The following is an 18056-nucleotide window of genomic DNA, read 5'->3' on the forward strand; positions in this document are numbered from 1 at the left end:
GCACTCTGCAAATATGTTGCCCTCTAGGCAATGGGACTAATGTGAAATATGGACTAATGTGGACTAATGGGAAATGCTGCACTGTTAGCGGCGCTGAAAACTTACGAATCGATTCTAATATCGAATGATTTCGATATCTTTATGTCGCTACGTAACCACCCTGGGTGCTAATGGAAGCTTAATTGGACTTGAATTGAAAGTAGAACTATTCACCTAAGCGACCACGAAACTATAGATTCGATACTAATATCGACCCGTTTCTAGCATTTTTGATATGTATCCCGACAGTACTCTTTTTCCAGACTGTAAGAAATATAGTTAAAATTGCTCTAGATATATCAGAATTATGTTGAAATACACACATAAATCCACTTTTATATTCTGTATAAATAGAGAGTGAGCGAGCGAGCGAGCGAGCGAGCGAGAGAGGCCGACTCAAGGCATCACCACCTCCACATTGCAAAAGCATATATCAGGAATTGAATTGAAAATCTATGTAAAGACTTTCTGCTGTGGCATGCTTCATAAGGACAATTCCAGTCTGCTCACGTGACCTTTGGGGTTCATGAATTTTTTTGCGAGCGTTCCGACTTTGGATTCTCTGTTTATACCTTCTGTTTATGCATCGAATAACTTTTCAAGAACATAAATGACATTCTGTATTATGAATGTTGAGGATTACCCTCTATATGACAAATAGCTGCAAATAAATACACTACATGATTTATTTATTGCTATTGAACGAGTTTCTTAACTTGTATTTACATCCTCATATATAATACCGACCTACTGTGAAAATTATCTCAGATGTTATATTTAAAACATAATAATTACTATGTTCTGCAATGATTATGTTATATATACACAACTTATGTATTCTAATGTAATTATTTTATATAATTTTTCATGCATTGCGGAAAATATAATTTAAAAAAAAGGATTAGCCTAGACGGGATTCGAACCCTCAACCTTATGATTTGAAATCCGACAGCTTACCAATGAGCTAACACAACCTTCTAGCGAGGCATAACGGATCTCAAGATAATTATGACATTCATATCCATTACAAACGCTTTTTCTGTTCTACTTTGACTTTTATTTTAGTACTCAGGCGATAATTATGTTCTATTTCTTAACTTTGAGCATTCTTTTACATATGGAAAGATTCCTTAACGTATTTAAATGTTCCATTACGTATGGAGAACTAAATGACAAACAAGCATGTGCTAACATTAAAAAAAAAAAAAGGTTTCGAAATATTGTATCATTAAGTATTTCAATCAATGTTGCTTTTTTAAACACTTGGTAACAAGTCTTATTATATTTAAAAGAAGAAAAACACATCTGCAAACTTTTTCCCGATTGCAAAGGCTGGCTTGGAGGTTCGAACCTGGCTTACTTTTTCCCGAAGATACCCGAAGCTGGACTTAGAAAATTATTGCCTCAAAACACCAGTAAAGAATGCGCTCAACCTTTTTGAGACAAGGTGTACATAGTTTCATCTTAACATGATGGTGTTTTTCAGATACGCTATTTATAGCAAAGTATTTGGACCAGTTTGTCTCTCTTACGACACGCATTTTAATGAAGCTGATATAATTAAAACATGGCTGGAGCGGAGTTCGAAAATCTATTACGGATAGTAAAATACCTTCTCCATGATGACGTAACAAAAATATAGATTTAAGAAAAAACTGTAAAAAATATGAAACGATGTTTAAAAAGCACTAAAAGGCAGAAAATAATAATAATAAAATATAATTCTTGAAAGCAGAAAGTAACTAATTACTATTATCCACAAAAAATCTGAAGTCATGCCAAGCCAAACAAATTAATACCTAATATAAAATTATTACGATGGTAGCTTTAAGAGGCATTAATTTATTTGGCTTAATATCTTTTTTTATAGATAACAGTTGGATCTGTTAATAATAGAAGAATTTTACTTGGTGTTTGTAACAAAAGTGTACTGTACTTCTGTATTATTTTAGATTCTTGAAATGTGAAGAACACCAAATCAATTCCAAGTTTTTGACGCAATTGCAAACTGTATCTGATTTTAACAGAAAGCATTACCAGCAATTTATGCCATTTTCATTTTAATGAGTATGTTATTGCTAAGCCTTTACTATTGCGCCAAATTTAAATATCGATTGTGCCTCTAAAATTATCACGAGATAAGAGAACCAATTACTTTAGTAATCCGAGTGATCAGTTACTTTGTTTTCCGCATTGATCACTGTTTTCGTAGAATGAGGACAAGGAACGACACAATTACTGAATCGAAATCTAGGACGATATTTTGATGTCCTCTTTTAGCAAACTGTCTCATAATCTGGCACACTAAACATGAGAGATAACATTGCGCCATCGAGTACAGAATCGAACACAAAGGTACTCTACCACCGGGACAGAACTCAGATCTCCAACACCTTAGTTAGGTTAAGGAATTCAAAATTATTAATTTTTAAAATTGATTTTACCTTTGGTTCAAACAAGATAAGTATGTTTCAGAACCTTTTTTAAATAGACGGGTAGTTGTCCCAGGTTTTTTCACAATTTATAAAGTTATGAAATAATAGAATGAAAATTTTCAGTTTTGTTAATAAACAGAACTGTAATTATCTACAAGTTATACAATGAAGTTCGAATACTTGCTTGGAGTTTTAAAGTTCCTTTTCACGTCTGGCAAGATACCACCCGACTTTAGAAAATTGAAACAATGACTAGGTCATTCGTTTGTACTACGTTATACCGTTTCTGCCGAAAATATTTTCGTTTGTACCATTTTCCTTATAGGGTTACTTGAAAGGTCAACTGGGGGAGCTATCTTGGCGCCAAGATAGTCCCTTCCGTATCACAGCACAAAAATTGAAATACACAATTCGAAAACAAATAGTTTGTACCCTTTGTACCAAAAAACGTTTTGTTTTCACCTTATAGTTTTCGAGAAAGAGGGGATGACATTTGGGGGGCTATCTTGGAGCCAAGATAGCCCCCCGTATTACAGCACAAAAATTGAAATACACCATTCGAAAGCAAATCGTTTGTACCGAAAAAGAGTTTTGTTTGTACCCTGATAGTTTTCGAGAAAGAGGGGATGACATTTGGGGGACTATCTTGGCGCCAAGATAGCCCCCCGTACCACAGCACAAAAATTGAAATACACCATTCGAAAGCAAATCGTTTGTATCGTTTGTACCGAAAAAGAGTTTTGTTTGTACCCTGATAGTTTCCGAGAAAGAGGGGATGACATTTGGGGGGCTATATTGTACGCAAGATAGGCCATGTAATGTATACTTTTTCCAGGCTCATTAATAAGTATTATGTGTTTATTCATGTGAATTTATGTGTGTTTAGAATTCTGGTTGTGTATATCCATATAATAATAATAATGAAAAGAACTTTCGTTTATTAATGCCACAATTGTACAGTCGACATTATAGCATTCTATTATAACGTGCAAGGTCTTGCAAATTATACTGCTCTTCATTACAACTTGTAGTTCTACATCTTTAGTGTTATTTTTGCATTTACCTCAAAATGTCTTATTTTGGACTCACACTGTTTTCCTACTCGCCGAATCAATTTTAACGTTGAGATACTCCCATAAAGTTCTTCTTATTATTATTATCCTTCATGTATAGTCTTTTGTAAAAAATCAGTTTTTCGACTTTGAAAATGAATTGTGCAGCACAAAATCTCTAATTTCTTAAAGTAGTAAAATTGTGGGTTATCATGTTCTTGCCTCACACCCTTCATTTTTCATGATCATCGCTACATTATTGCTGCGAAGAATACCTCAAGCACAATGAGGTAAACAACAGCCTTATTAAAACTTATACAACTAAAGTGAACTAAGCGATAGATCTAATGACATGCTAAATGTTTTTATTTTAGAAGTAAGTACATTCGGTTTATATTTTACTGCAGTCGGAGAGGTATGACAGATTCCATAAACGACATACCTAAAGTGCGCATAGAAACAAATAATAGTATCATTTGTATGATACATATAGTAGTACTCCCCCCCGTATATTGCGTCGAGTCAGCAAAAATTTTTGTGACGTCATAGGTCAAAGGTCAATGACCTTGGCCCGGGGTCAATGACCTAGGGGTACCTACGACAACCCCTCTAAATTTTGGCAGGGGTACCTTGGCCCACCCCCTAAATTTTGGCAGGGGTACATAGGACCACCCCCCTTAAATTTTGGAAATTGTCAAATCTAAAAATTTGGTATGGTAGCCTAGGACCATAGTATGTACCCCTATCAGTATTGGGTGTCTATGTCGTTCCCTTTCATGGGTAAAAAATTGCCAAAAATTCAAATTTCGGGGTTTTTTGACCTAATTTATCCCCTTGGATGAGGTATTATTACCCTATATAGTTATATGGGCGTATACAGGGGTCCATTACCTTTCATAAGACATGGGTATTTTAATGCACCCCTTGAAAAATTTGGGAGGGGTACCTTGGCCCACCCCTTCAATTTTGGAAATTGCCCAATTTAAACATTGGGTATTATAGTACAGGACCCTAATATGTATTATGATAAATTTGGGTGGTCCACCTTGTTTCCTTCTAGGGGTACAAAATTGCCAAAAATATAAACGTAAGCAATACGTTGTACCACGTGTTTGGTTTTCGACCTAATTCTGATTGGCTGAGAGAGGTCACGTGACGTTAAGCCCCGCCCACGCGGGAAATTCAAATTTTCCAGGTCACGTGGTATGACGTCATGAGTCACCCTGCGGGGAAATCCCTCATTCTCTTTTATGACCGGGATTTTTGAAATTTGTTCCCTTTTACGGGTAAGATGTGTGTTTTGATTGGTTGATAGCTGTCACGTGATTTTAGACCCTGTGATATTTGAAATTCGTTCCCTTTTACGGGTAAGATGAATCCTTTGGTACCCCAATGCTGATTGGTTGATAGAGGTCACGTGATCTTAAGCCCTGGGATTTTTAAAATTCGTTCCCTTTTTATGGGTAAGATGAGTCCTTTGGTACCTCGATGCTGATTGGCTGACAGAGGTCACATGATCTTAGACCCGCCACACACCCCATGAGTGAAATATAGAGCGATATGTCGGTGATCCTGTATTTTAGAATTTTGTTCCCTTTTATGGTTATCCTTAAAGTTCACATGAAGGGTTCAACCTCCTCCTTAAATAAACCTTTTTTGGTATCATGATATTGTACTGAAGTTTACATTAAATATTATCGTTCTCTTTGGCAGATAAGATGATTACCAGCTTTTTTACCTTGATGGAGATCATGTCCTTGAATTAGTTGCCTATGTCTCTGGAAGTAACAATGGTGAAAGAGGGGTGTCGCTTGTAGATTTCTTATAACACATTGTTGTGAGTTTAAGCGATTTTTTAAACGCTCAGTAAGCGCTTCATTAATGGAAACAGTGTTGCCAGATTTTTTTCTACCTAAACTGCTCCGATTCTTTTCGAAACGGTTCCGCAGAGTACAAGAAATTTTAAACTAAAAATTTTTCGAACTAAAAAAAATTTGTAACTAAAAAATTTTAAACAAAAATTTTCAAACAAAAAAAATTTCGAACTAAAAATTTTGAAACAAAAATTTCAAAAAAATTCGAACTAAAAAATTCGAACTAAAAAATTTAAACTAAAAACTTTCGAACTAAATTTTCAAATCAAAAAATTTTCGAACTAAAAGGAATTTAAAAAATTTTCGAACCCAAAAAAAATTCGAACTAAAAAAATTAAAAATTTTTCGAAAAATATTTTAAACTAAAAACTTTCGAACTAAATTTTCAAATCAAAATTTTTTTCGAACTAAAAATTTAAACAAAAAATTTCGAACCAATTTTTAAAACAAGTTTCGTACTAAAGTTGTAAACCACATTTGAAAGTTTTCAAATCCAAATTTTTTTCGAACTAAATTAAAAACCAAATTTTGGACACTAAAAAATTCTTTAATTATTTTTTCGAACAAAATCATGTAAACCAAATCTTGGATATATTTTCCACCTTAAATTTTCAAGATTACCATTTATTTGAAAACAAGTGTTCAGGGTTTCAAGAAATAATAAAACATATTTTTTTTCAACTTATTGTATTTTAACGAAAGGTATGTGCTCTTCTCATACAAGTTTATTAACATAATAAATACAGGATCTAGTTTAATGAATATGTTGGACGTGTCATCATCTTCGAATGTTGTAGACGTATCCTGTAAAGAAAAAGAAGAAACGACGGATTAATTTAAGAATTTCTTTTTTCTGAAACAATAAAAATGAGTCAATATTGATAAGAGAGAAATAAAACTTACTCGTAAATGATGGATCTGTTTAGGCTCATCTTCCTCCTCGGGTACGAGATAACACCATTTCATCCACTGATGGATGTTTACGAACTTTTTCTGGGTACTGCATTTTTCTAGCTGTTGCACCTTTATGGTCAAGGTTCCCCCTTGGGTACGAGATGACTGCATTTCTTCCACTGATGGTTGTGTTGATGGTTTATGAACTCTTGTGGGTACTTCATTTTCTTCTTGGTGTTGCTGCTTTGTGGTTAAGGAGTGAAAAAAAGGAAAAGGAAAAAAGAAATGGCGGCCTTATTGGGTATTTACAGTTTTTTCTTCTTCATCTTCTTTTTCCAGTTCCATCTTCTGTTTTTTAACGTACCCGTACGGAACCGTATCATAAGAATTGAATTCTTTAAATCGACGTTTTGTGTACTGGATACTGTACATTTTTTCTTCTTTGCGTGTGACGATGGTATGGTCTTTGGTCCTGCATATCTTATGGGGGATAGTGATGGTGACTTGTCCACGGCATTGATTTGTAATCATTTCTTTTAGCGTGTTGAAATTTAATTGTTGTCCTGCATTGTAATTTAATGTAAATCCTCTAATTTTGCATATGTAACTGGTGACGTTGGTATCCGGATTGTATATTTCTAGGCTGTAATTTTTTGGTCCTCCACTGACAAATGTCTTGATGTATGCTCGTGGTCCGTAAGACTCCATCTCATTCGATAAGCATCCCAAGTACGTTGAAGGTTCAATGGTTGGCTCCCCGGGCTTCTCCGTAAATATTACAGAATCCGTGTCGAAATATAAAACACGTTCCTGCAACATTTCCAGGTACTTGTACAGTTCCAGACGTGCCTGACATGTTGTAAATGCACCTAACACGACATTGGTGTTTCGGTTTTGAACAGGCACATGTTCATTGTACTCCCAGAACGCATACAACATCGTATCATTGATGGGTACAATTTGATGGAGTTTAATGTCGGGGGAAGTGAGTTTTTCATAAAATTCTTCTGGCCGATCAATAATTGTGGTCTGGCTAAAGTTTGATCTTTGCGAAAGTTTTCCCCAAAGAGCATTAAGACAAAGCTTAGATAAACTTCTTCGTGTAGGATTATTTTCAATTTTGGACCGATCCAATGCAATACCTTCACGCTCCAGGACGGTTTGTATGAATTTTGATTTGTCTTCTTCGCTGACACAGGAACTGGGCCAGCCAGACGCTTCCATTTTTGATTTTAAAAATGTATTGATATATTCCGTGAACAAGCCACCTGTTTTCGTGATGGGATCATATTGTTCAATGTCATAGTCCCAAATTTCAAAAATTTCCACTGGTTGATATCCTAATTCTATTGCTTTCTGGATTTCATATGATACCCAAGTTCCAGTGAGGCATCGCTCCTGGTCGTTGTGCGTACACGTTGCTGTAGGGTCTGGGTTCATTTCTTCGGCACACGCAGCACACAGTGGAAACAGTAGTTTCTTGTTACATCGGTAAGGCAGGAGACCATGATAAAGATGGCGACTTGGTAATATCGTCATTTTGATTAGACCATTGACTTTATTTATTGGTGGTATATTTTCATCACCCTGTAGATAAATTCGTGGATGGCCTACAGGGTATTTAGCACACTTATTGATGTAAGGATAAAGCGAGACAATATCGAAATATTTTATTACTTCTCCTGCTTTTTCATCGACTTGGTGGTACAATTTCACGCAATTGGTCCTTCCTCCAAAAAAGCTATCTCTTGGATTTAATGGTCTGCGGTTCATGTACGGGTGATTTTTCAGATACGTCGCCATTGCAGGATTTTGTTTTAAGAACTGATTAAATTCGCACTCCCACATTTCATGTACAATGTACCCCAATTCACGCAGTCTTGCATTTTTGCGTTGCGTTCGTTCATAACGGAATTCCATGGTGTCTTCTGGATTGCTGTAGATGGGCTGATTACGGCCTGTAGTAAAACATACTTTACACCCGTGGTAAAAACAGCCGGCATGCTCGTAGACGTGCTCCTCTAACGTCTCAGGATCTTGGTAGTAACCATCAACATGGAATCCCGCAATAAACACTTCTTTTTGTCGGGCCGCATGTAAGATTTGTTTTTCTTCGGTTTTTTCAATGTAGGCCAGCCATTGCATTGCAGCGATTGATTGGGTACTTCTCCATCGATATCCATGTGCCGGTAGAATTCCTATGGTATTAGGTTTAAGGAAATTCCGGCGGAATACTAAATTGGAAGCACTGGCAATCGTGATCGTCTCCAAGAAGGGATTCACTTTGGTTTCTGTTTCAAATGACGTCATAAACGAAACGCATGCTTGTCGCAGTACATTGACATCTTGAATACAATACTTGAGAATTTCTTTCTGAAAATCAAACGTGTCATTACGATGATCGTTGTACCACTGCATGAACTTGTTTCTGTCTTCGACGGCCATTTCATCTGCACCATAATACTTCGTTTCTGGAAGTGGTCCAATATACGATTGATTCTCCTTGGTGTTGAAGAAATGCGGGAAGTAGCCTTTGGTTGCGGGTAAATTGAACGCTTTTGACAATTTACTTAATGCCATAGGTAGGAAGTTCAACGAGTCAATGAACGTCAGATTATTCAACGTTAAACTCAGTATCTTGGTCCCATTTAATATGACGTCAGGTCTCCATTGACATTGTTCTACCATAGCCTTTAAAATGAAATGTCCATCGTAGCCCTTAGCGTTGTGCGCGACACAGAAAATCCTATTTATATTGGGACGACGTTCCCGCAAGTACTGGAGAAAATTATAAACTGGATCCTCTCCTTGGAAAATATGCTGGCGCTGACCACACGTACTGCAAGACTGCTGGATATTATTGTTTTCAACACATGCATAACATACTTGTTGTGCAACCAATAAATTTGGAATGTGTACATACGTATTATCGCCAATATTCGTGTCCTGCATAGATTCTATATCATAGAATATCAAGAAGGCTTTCTTTGCGTGCATGAGTGAAGGAACACCAGGTTTCAAGCATTGGCGATCGGGAAGCATAAAACATTGATGCGATCCTGGAACAATCTTCTTACAAACATTGCAAAAGATCTCATTGCAATCATGATGTCGTTGTCCAGTATGCACAAAAGAATATACTCTGTAACATCTAGTACACTGCTTCACCATTTTGCATATAGGTTCCCCTTGATGATATACAATATTACGATGATTGTTAAAACATTGTTCGCCGTAAAATTGACGATTGCAGTCGTTACACAGCACTAGCGTTTGGTTCTTGTCGCATAGAGGTCTCTGTAGACATTTGGAGCACGTTACAGGACAATTTTTCACATGCTCATTGCGTTTACTATACTTTTTATGGCACACTTCACAGTAGAACTTGGTTGCAAAACAAGCAGTTAAAGATTGAATGATATCAAAATGGCCAGCCAAACAAATCAAATTTATGGGAGTGCGATTTTCATCATTGGGCCCCTCGTACATGATATCACGGCCTGTGAAACTGGTATACACTGTAATTTTATATTCTTTAAAGTATGCCTGGAATTGTCGAATTTCATTTACACTGGCACCATGATCCAAATTCACTCCTGCATTTGCACATAGCGCATCGACTTCACCGTCCACAATGCATTTTCTCTGATGCTGATACTGTGTATATCGTTTTACATCTACATTCTTGTATTTTTTCAGGCCAATAGCAATAACAAGGGCGTACGCCAGGCACCTTGAATCTTGAATTTTTACACGTACAATCCCTCGCTTGCAACGTAATAATTCTTCGTTTTGAAGTACTCCTTGCCGAAAACCGCCATAGCCACGTGGAATATCCACACGATGAAAATGCACGGTGAATGGTTCGTGCAGGAGAAACGCATTGTTACTTTGTAACACTCTTTCGAACGAGGCCCACATCGTTTCCAGTGTCAAGTTTCGTGCTTGGCGAAAACTCACCCAAAACGGTTTATTCGTGTTCCTTGGTGATATTACCGATAAACCAACCATCGCCTCATCGTCGACATTAACTAACAAATGGTCCAGCATTGCTTGGAAACTGTTATGTACATACTGTATGATATCGGTTCCTACGGGCGGTGCGTTGAATTGAATTTCGAGCATTCTGCCCTCAATGTTAAATCGTCTATAATGGCGAGTGATTTCATTGCGAACAGTAAAACCCGATTCGGCCATGGTTAAAAACAGGAGAAAACAAACAAACAGGTACGGTAAAACAAATATGTAATGTGGGGAAAAAAGGAATTGAGCAGCGTGAATTTACTACAAAAGAAAAGAAGAAAGAAAAATCTTAATCACCTGATAACATTCATGATAAATTCTTAACTAAGCAATTCATGTAAAGGTCCTGAGTTTGATTCCCTGGCGGTGACGTTCAGAATCTCATTATGAAAGCACGTGTACTAGAAATCAAAGTTTTTTTTTAAATAATTATGTTACTGAAATGAGTGTTTTATTGTCGTCAAACTCGAGACCTACATCAGCATATAACTGACCTATCATTCTATAGTGATAAAAAGAATGCATGAATGAATGTTTCATCAGTGCTGAGATGTGACAAAGTACGCGTCAGCATTTTTTCTACTCACAACGACCTTTAAATGATGCGTTTGCAAGTTGAAGAGATTCATCAAGCATTAGCGTAACACATACGTAATTGTCGAAACAAAATCTGTATAGCGTATTTTTTTTATTATTATTGTGACTAAGCGGTTAGCGTACATGGTTCGGACGTGGAAGGTCCTGGTTCAAGCCTCGGTGGGTTTGCTTTTCCACGTCGGTGCATGTCAAGCCTTTTCTGTAATTTAATATTCTCACGCGTTATTATACATTCTTTTCAAAACTAAGCTAAATGGTTGACGTGCACACCTCATAATACATAAACGTACATAAATCGTCTATAATGACGAGTGATTTCATTGCGAACAGTAAAACCCGATTGGACCATGATTAAAAAATGAAAACAAACAAACAGGTACGGTAAAACAAATATGTAATGGGAAAAAAGGAATTGAGCAGCGTGAATTTGAGTTGATTTTTTGATTTTTTAGTTTAGCGCCCCTTTCAGCAGCGAGGCTATATGAGACGTGGACCTACTAATTAACGTGGAATCCGAACTACATGACCTCCCCGCCGGGAATCGAACCCTGGTCTCCCACGCCAAAGGTACGTATGCTAACCGCTTAGTTCGGGAAATCATAACATTCATGATAAATTCTTAACTAAGCAATTCATGTAAAGGTCCTGAGTTTGATTCCTGGCGGTGACGTTCAGAATCTCATTATGAAAGCACGTGTACTAAAAATCAAAGTTTTTTAAAAATAATTATGTTACTGAAATGAGTGTTTTATTGCTGTCAAACTCGAAACCATTACATCAGCATGTAACTGACCTACCATTCTATAGTGATAAAAAGAATGCATGAATGAATGAATGTTTCAACAGTACTGAGATGTGATAAAGTACGCGTAAGCATTTTTTCTACTCACAACGACCTTTAAATGATACGTTTGCAAGTTGAAGAGATTCACCGAACATTAACGTTATACATACGTAATTGTCAAAACAAAATCTGTATAGCGTAAATCTTTTAACCAAATATTCATGCACTCTTTTTTATTTAAGCGGTTAGCGTACATGCTTCTAACGTGGAAGGTCCTGGTTCAATCCTCGGTGGGTTTGCTTTCCACATCGGATCGCTGTCAAACCTTTTCTGAAATTTAATATTCTCATGCGTTATCATACATTCTTTTCAAAACTAAGCTAAATGGTTGACGTACACGCCTCTGGCCTTGGTTCAATCCCAGGTGATTGCTCGAATATCACGTTAAGCTGAAGGGGCCGCTAATGCTTTCAAAGGGAATCGAACCATATTATTCTCAGACATAGTTTCTGAAATTTTGTAATGTATTCTTTTCAAAACTAAGCGCACACATTTTTCTGGCCATGGTTCAATTCCCGACGGGTGCTCGCTGAAGGGACGCTAAACCATACCGTTTATCGTGCTTACTTCTAATGTGTGGAGGTTCCTGATTCGTACTCCCACTTTCCCATTCCACTAATTTCTTCATAGTCTAAATATTTCGTACTAAAAGTAAAACAGTGTATGAGTGATCCACCCCCACAAATATGAAATAAAATGATTTTCGAATCTTGTGTGAAAAATAAAATCTCACTGAACTTACCTCAAATTCAATGAACACAAAGTCGGTGCAGTAAAGCTTAAATGAAGACACTTCTAAAAAAGCAGATCTTCTTCACACGATAGTTGAGAGCGATGTAGGATTTGAAAAATGAAATTTAGATTTTTATTTAGGTCGTTGTGAAAACGATGTCACCGTCAGCCAATCAGAAACGAGGAAATTTATAAAATGACATCACAACGAACCAATCAAAACGCTCGCTGCTTTTGTCATGAATCATGAACCAAAACGATGTGTAACAATCGATCGTGACGTCATTCACGTTTCTCAATAGTTACAACATCTAGTATCGCAATTCCGATGCCAATTCCCTTCTGCCAGGATCATGTCACTACTTGTCGTAACTGTGACGACATTTCATTTTCCTCATATTCCATACGAGAATGTCAATGTTTGCTTTTTTTTCCATGAATCATGCTGACACGTTCGTAGTAAAACTAAAGTAATGCGATCCGCTGACGTTTGCATTTTCAATCATATGTGCTTCTATGTCGTCACACAAAGAAGTCTATCAGCATTTTATTTTAATCCACGTTACACTGTCAGATTTATTTTCTTAAAGTATAAGTGTATCCTTTTCAAGGACCATGGTTCGAAACCCACCAAGCACGATTAAAACCGAATTCATTCATAGCTAAGCGGCTAGGATACACATCTTTGGTTTGAAAGACCTGAGTTCGATTCCTGGAGAAACATTTCTTAGGATTTTTTCTTAAACTTGGTTTAAATTTCTAGTTCGAAAATTTTAAAAGTTTAGTTCGATAAAAAGTTTGATTTGAAAATTTTTAGATGTGATTTACATCTTTAGTTCGAAACTTTTGTTTTTAAAAATGTTTTAGTTCGACAAAATTTTGTTTCAATTTTTTTAGTTCGAAATTTTTTTTTGGGTTCGAAAATTTTTTGTTTGAAACTTTTTTGTTTCAAAATTTTTTAGTTCGAAATTTTTTTTTTGGGTTCGAAAATTTTTTGTTTGAAACTTTTTTGTTTCAAAATTTTTTGTTTGAAAATTTTTGTTTAAAATTTTTTTTAGTTACAAAATTTTTTTTAGTTCGAAAAATTTTTTAGTTTAAAATTTCTTGTACTCTGCGGAACCGTTTCGAAAAGAATCGGAGCAGTTTAGGTAGAAAAAAATCTGGCAACGCTGTTTCCATTAATGAAGCGCTTACTGAGCGTTTAAAAAATCGCTTAAACTCACAACAATGTGTTATAAGAAATCTACAAGCGACACCCCTCTTTCACCATTGTTACTTCCAGAGACATAGACTACTAATTCAAGGACATGATCTCCATCAAGGTAAAAAAGCTGGTAATCATCTTATCTGTCAAAGAGAACGATAATATTTAAGGTAAACTTCAGTACAATATCATGATACCAAAAAAAAAAAAAGGGTTATTTAAGGAGGAGGTTGAACCCTTCATGGGAACTTTATGCATAACCATAAAAGGGAACAAAATTCTAAAATACAGGATCACCGACATATCGCTCTATATTTCACTCATGGGGTGTGTGGCGGGTCTAAGATCATGTGACCTCTGTCAGCCAATCAGCATCGAGGTACCAAAGGACTCATCTTACCCATAAAAAGGGAACGAATTTTAAAAATCCCAGGGCTTAAGATCACGTGACCTCTATCAACCAATCAGCATTGGGGTACCAAAGGATTCATCTTACCCGTAAAAGGGAACGAATTTCAAATATCACAGGGTCTAAAATCACGTGACAGCTATCAACCAATCAAAACACACATCTTACCCGTAAAAGGGAACAAATTTCAAAAATCCCGGTCATAAAAGAGAATGAGGGATTTCCCCGCAGGGTGACTCATGACGTCATACCACGTGACCTGGAAAATTTGAATTTCCCGCGTGGGCGGGGCTTAACGTCACGTGACCTCTCTCAGCCAATCAGAATCGAGAAAATTTGTGCTGACTCGACGCAATATACGGGGGGGAGTACTACTCATATTCACGTTTGATTCGTCATAATAGTAGTATATACTAATGAGCTGGCAGATTATTCTGGTTACTGTTGAACTTTACGATTTCCGTGTGTGCGAGTGACACGTTAATACTGGTACTTTATCTGATATTACGAGATGTACAGATTGCTATCAGAATCATAGGCGATGGAGGCTTTATTGTTGAGACTTCGAGTTCATTGGAAGGCAGAGCGATCTTTAGAGTCGTAAAGTCATGTAAAGTATTCATGACAACGCCCACCAACACATAGCTGCAAGTAATATTGAGCAGTCGTTCTTTCAGAAAAAATGTTCCGGGGGGAGCTACACTTACTATTTCGGGGGTCATTGCTGGTACTATTCTATTTATTATTATATTATAGAAGTGTTATTTTGGCCTCCTCCGGGGTGGCACTCCCAGAGCTCCGGGGGGCGGGGGCAGTGAACCCCCAAAAACATGTCTGGAAGAAACACTGATATTGAGGTAATTAAAAATTGCAATGGGGTCTTTTTGATTACATCCCATACAGTTCCGACGACCTTGTCTCTAGTGACTTTTTTTATTCCCTTACATTAAAGGATGGTTTATTGCGCAACGTTTCAATAATAGTGACATTTGCAAGACACGAGTGGTCGACAGGCTGAAGTATCAGGCGGCAATTTCTACAAAGTGCACTTATGAAAGCTTGGGCCATGTTACCAAAAATACTTGGAGTTTCATGACGACTATGTAGAAAAATTGTCAAGGCATACACATGTATAGAATTATCAATAAAATTTTTCACCTTTTAATTTCTTCTTTACAACAAGCAATAGGTTCTTTCGACAGATGCATAATAATAATAATAATAATAATAATAATAATAATAATAATAATAATAATAATAATAATAATAATAATAATAATAATAATATAATGTTAGTAGTGATGTCAAAGAGCTTACTAGTGAAGTGAGAAGCCTCCATAGTTCGATCCCTGGACATGCTAGTTTGTAGAGGACAACATAGTGTTCTTGGGTTTTATCGGGATTTTCCCGTTTCCTCCTACATTATCATTTCGCTAATTACTTCACAATCATTCACTTTTATTAATGATCCGTCTTCTTTAGCCTAAAGGGCATAAGCATAGGAGGTAAAACTTAAATTTTTATTTAATGTTTCTCTTGATAAAATGAACGAGATTAGTTATAATTTCCATATAACGAGATTAGTTATAAATCACAATTTTCCACGTTATTTCCGTAAAAGATTATAGTAGTTGTCATAACTACGTAAACACTTACCTGAGATACTTGATGTTCTTTATTTTTATTGTACACGTGTATGAGCATTCATATAACAAGATAAGTTTTGAGAAGTTACAAATATTTTTGTAGAAAAATGTTTTTCACATGACTGGACAGTTTTATTGATTTGATAATTTGCGATAATCTTATTTTCATACTAAAAAGAAAATAATAATTTTGCTATATATGTACGATATTATTTTCTTTATTTTTTATTTTTTACTTTTCAGTGTTAAATTATGCATTGATAATTAATATCAACATAGTGAAAGTGTAAATTCATATAAAAGATCCTGTTCTCTAGATAGATAGATAGATAGATAGATATAGAGATAGATATAGATATATAAATGTAGATAGATAGATAGATATAGAGATAGATTTAGATATATAGATGTAGATAGATAGATAGATATATACGGGGTGTTTCCTGACACCAAGATAAGACAAGAAATGTAGACCAACCTGGGTGCACAAATGCTTCCTTTCTGAGTTACAGGCTGCCAAAAACATGAAAAAATGAACTTCATAGCTCCATAGGTCCATAGGTCCATAGCTCCAAAGCTATGAGATCTACAGTAGTCGGGTCAAGACTTCACTTAGAAACTAGTATTGCCCTATCCAAATATCCATATTTCACAATCCTGCGGTACTTCCGCAACAGTTTTTGTAGAGGTAGTTGGTGGGTACTTCAAATTATATGTCCGTAACCAAACTCTCTCTTTAAAAATGCGTACTAGGGTGGTTCGAAAAAAATATTTCTCTATTTCCGTAACGCAAAAGTTGCCATTGGTATAGACAAGAAAAAACCCAAAAAGAAAATATTTTATTCATATATCTTCAGGTCCCGCAGTGCCGTTGAAATTTAAAAAAATCCGGTAAAAACAATAAATTTTCAATATTTTTCTAAAAGGCCTAAAGAATATAGGACGATGACCCTATATAGCCTAAAGGTTTCTTCAAGTATGTAAAAACAACTTTAAAATAAATAAACTATATTACTATATTATCTTCTGGATGCACATCGCTGTCAAAAATTTGCAAAATTTGCCAATTTAGCAAAATTTGAGAGTTTAACATGTTTTTTTTCTTTTTTTAAAACAAGTAAGATAAGGACGCTACTCACCACGAGGGTTTGGCTGCACCTAAGAGTTCCAATACCCAACCTCTTGATTAGGGTGTATTATTTCCTATTGTATTAAGAAGTTTATAATTTGGCATAATTCGTCCCCTACAAATTTCCATTTTCCTCTTTATATTTGTCAATTACTAATGACTTTAAACTCTGATTTATGCGAGGGCAGCGGTGTAAGTGGTAGAGCATTATCCTCTTGTACATGGGGTTCTTGATTCGATCCCCGCTCTCGCCAAGTGAGTTTTGTGGTGGACAAACACCCTGTGTGTGTGTTTTCTCGGGATTGTGCTATTTTCTACCACTTTTTTCATTCCATCACTTCATTTATTTCTCATTATCACCGCCTCCTTTAGCCTAGCCGTCATAAGCTTGGGATGTAAAACTTAAAAGATTCAATTTTTCATTTTTTCTGATTTATGCGAAAATGTAGGCATGGATGGTCTTGACAATATTGTAGCTCTAATGAAGCTGTCTCAAGCACTGTGTCCACACATTATACCGGAAGCTTCCGTCACAAGCTTAACGCATCTTCCGACAGCATGAGTATGACATGGAAACTTCTTGAAATTCATAATTAGCTTAGTGTCTGCTTATAAACTACCTTATTTCGTCATTAGTCAATGGTCTTAACAAAGGAGGAGAAATAAGATTACAAGTATCCCATTGTATTATATCGGTGCAATCTTTAGCTACAAAGTTCTTGTGTGGTGGTAAAAATGTCTAATAGGATCACTTTCAAAAGCTGCCTTCCTTGCCTTTCAAAGTCGTCTGTACCTAAGCTCTCGAATGTGGTTTCTGTCAGCAATGACCATCGCCAAAAGCAAATTTTCGGGATGACCAAAGTAAGTATTCCGTTCTATAACGGAGTCCACAACTTATTTCAGCTCTTCTGGCAAAATACCACTTTTTCTCAATGGTCTTGTAAACATGTTGTTTACTTTCGGTCAAATTTTTGCTCAACTTAAAGGCAAACCACATAGGCATATATAACTTTAAGTTAAAGGTGACAATTTGCCTCATTATCTGAAGGACTTTCCACACTAATGTATAGCCGCAGAACTCTATTAGCTCTAGTGACTCATCTTGAATTTGACGAAGAGCCAGAGTCGCGAACTGAAAAGTTTTCAGAGCCGGAAGATATATAAATAAAAAATTTTCT

This window comes from Thermobia domestica, chromosome 5 (assembly GCF_964235325.1).
Source record: "Thermobia domestica chromosome 5, izTheDome1.hap1.1, whole genome shotgun sequence".
Classification (NCBI taxonomy): Eukaryota; Metazoa; Arthropoda; class Insecta; order Zygentoma; family Lepismatidae; genus Thermobia; species Thermobia domestica.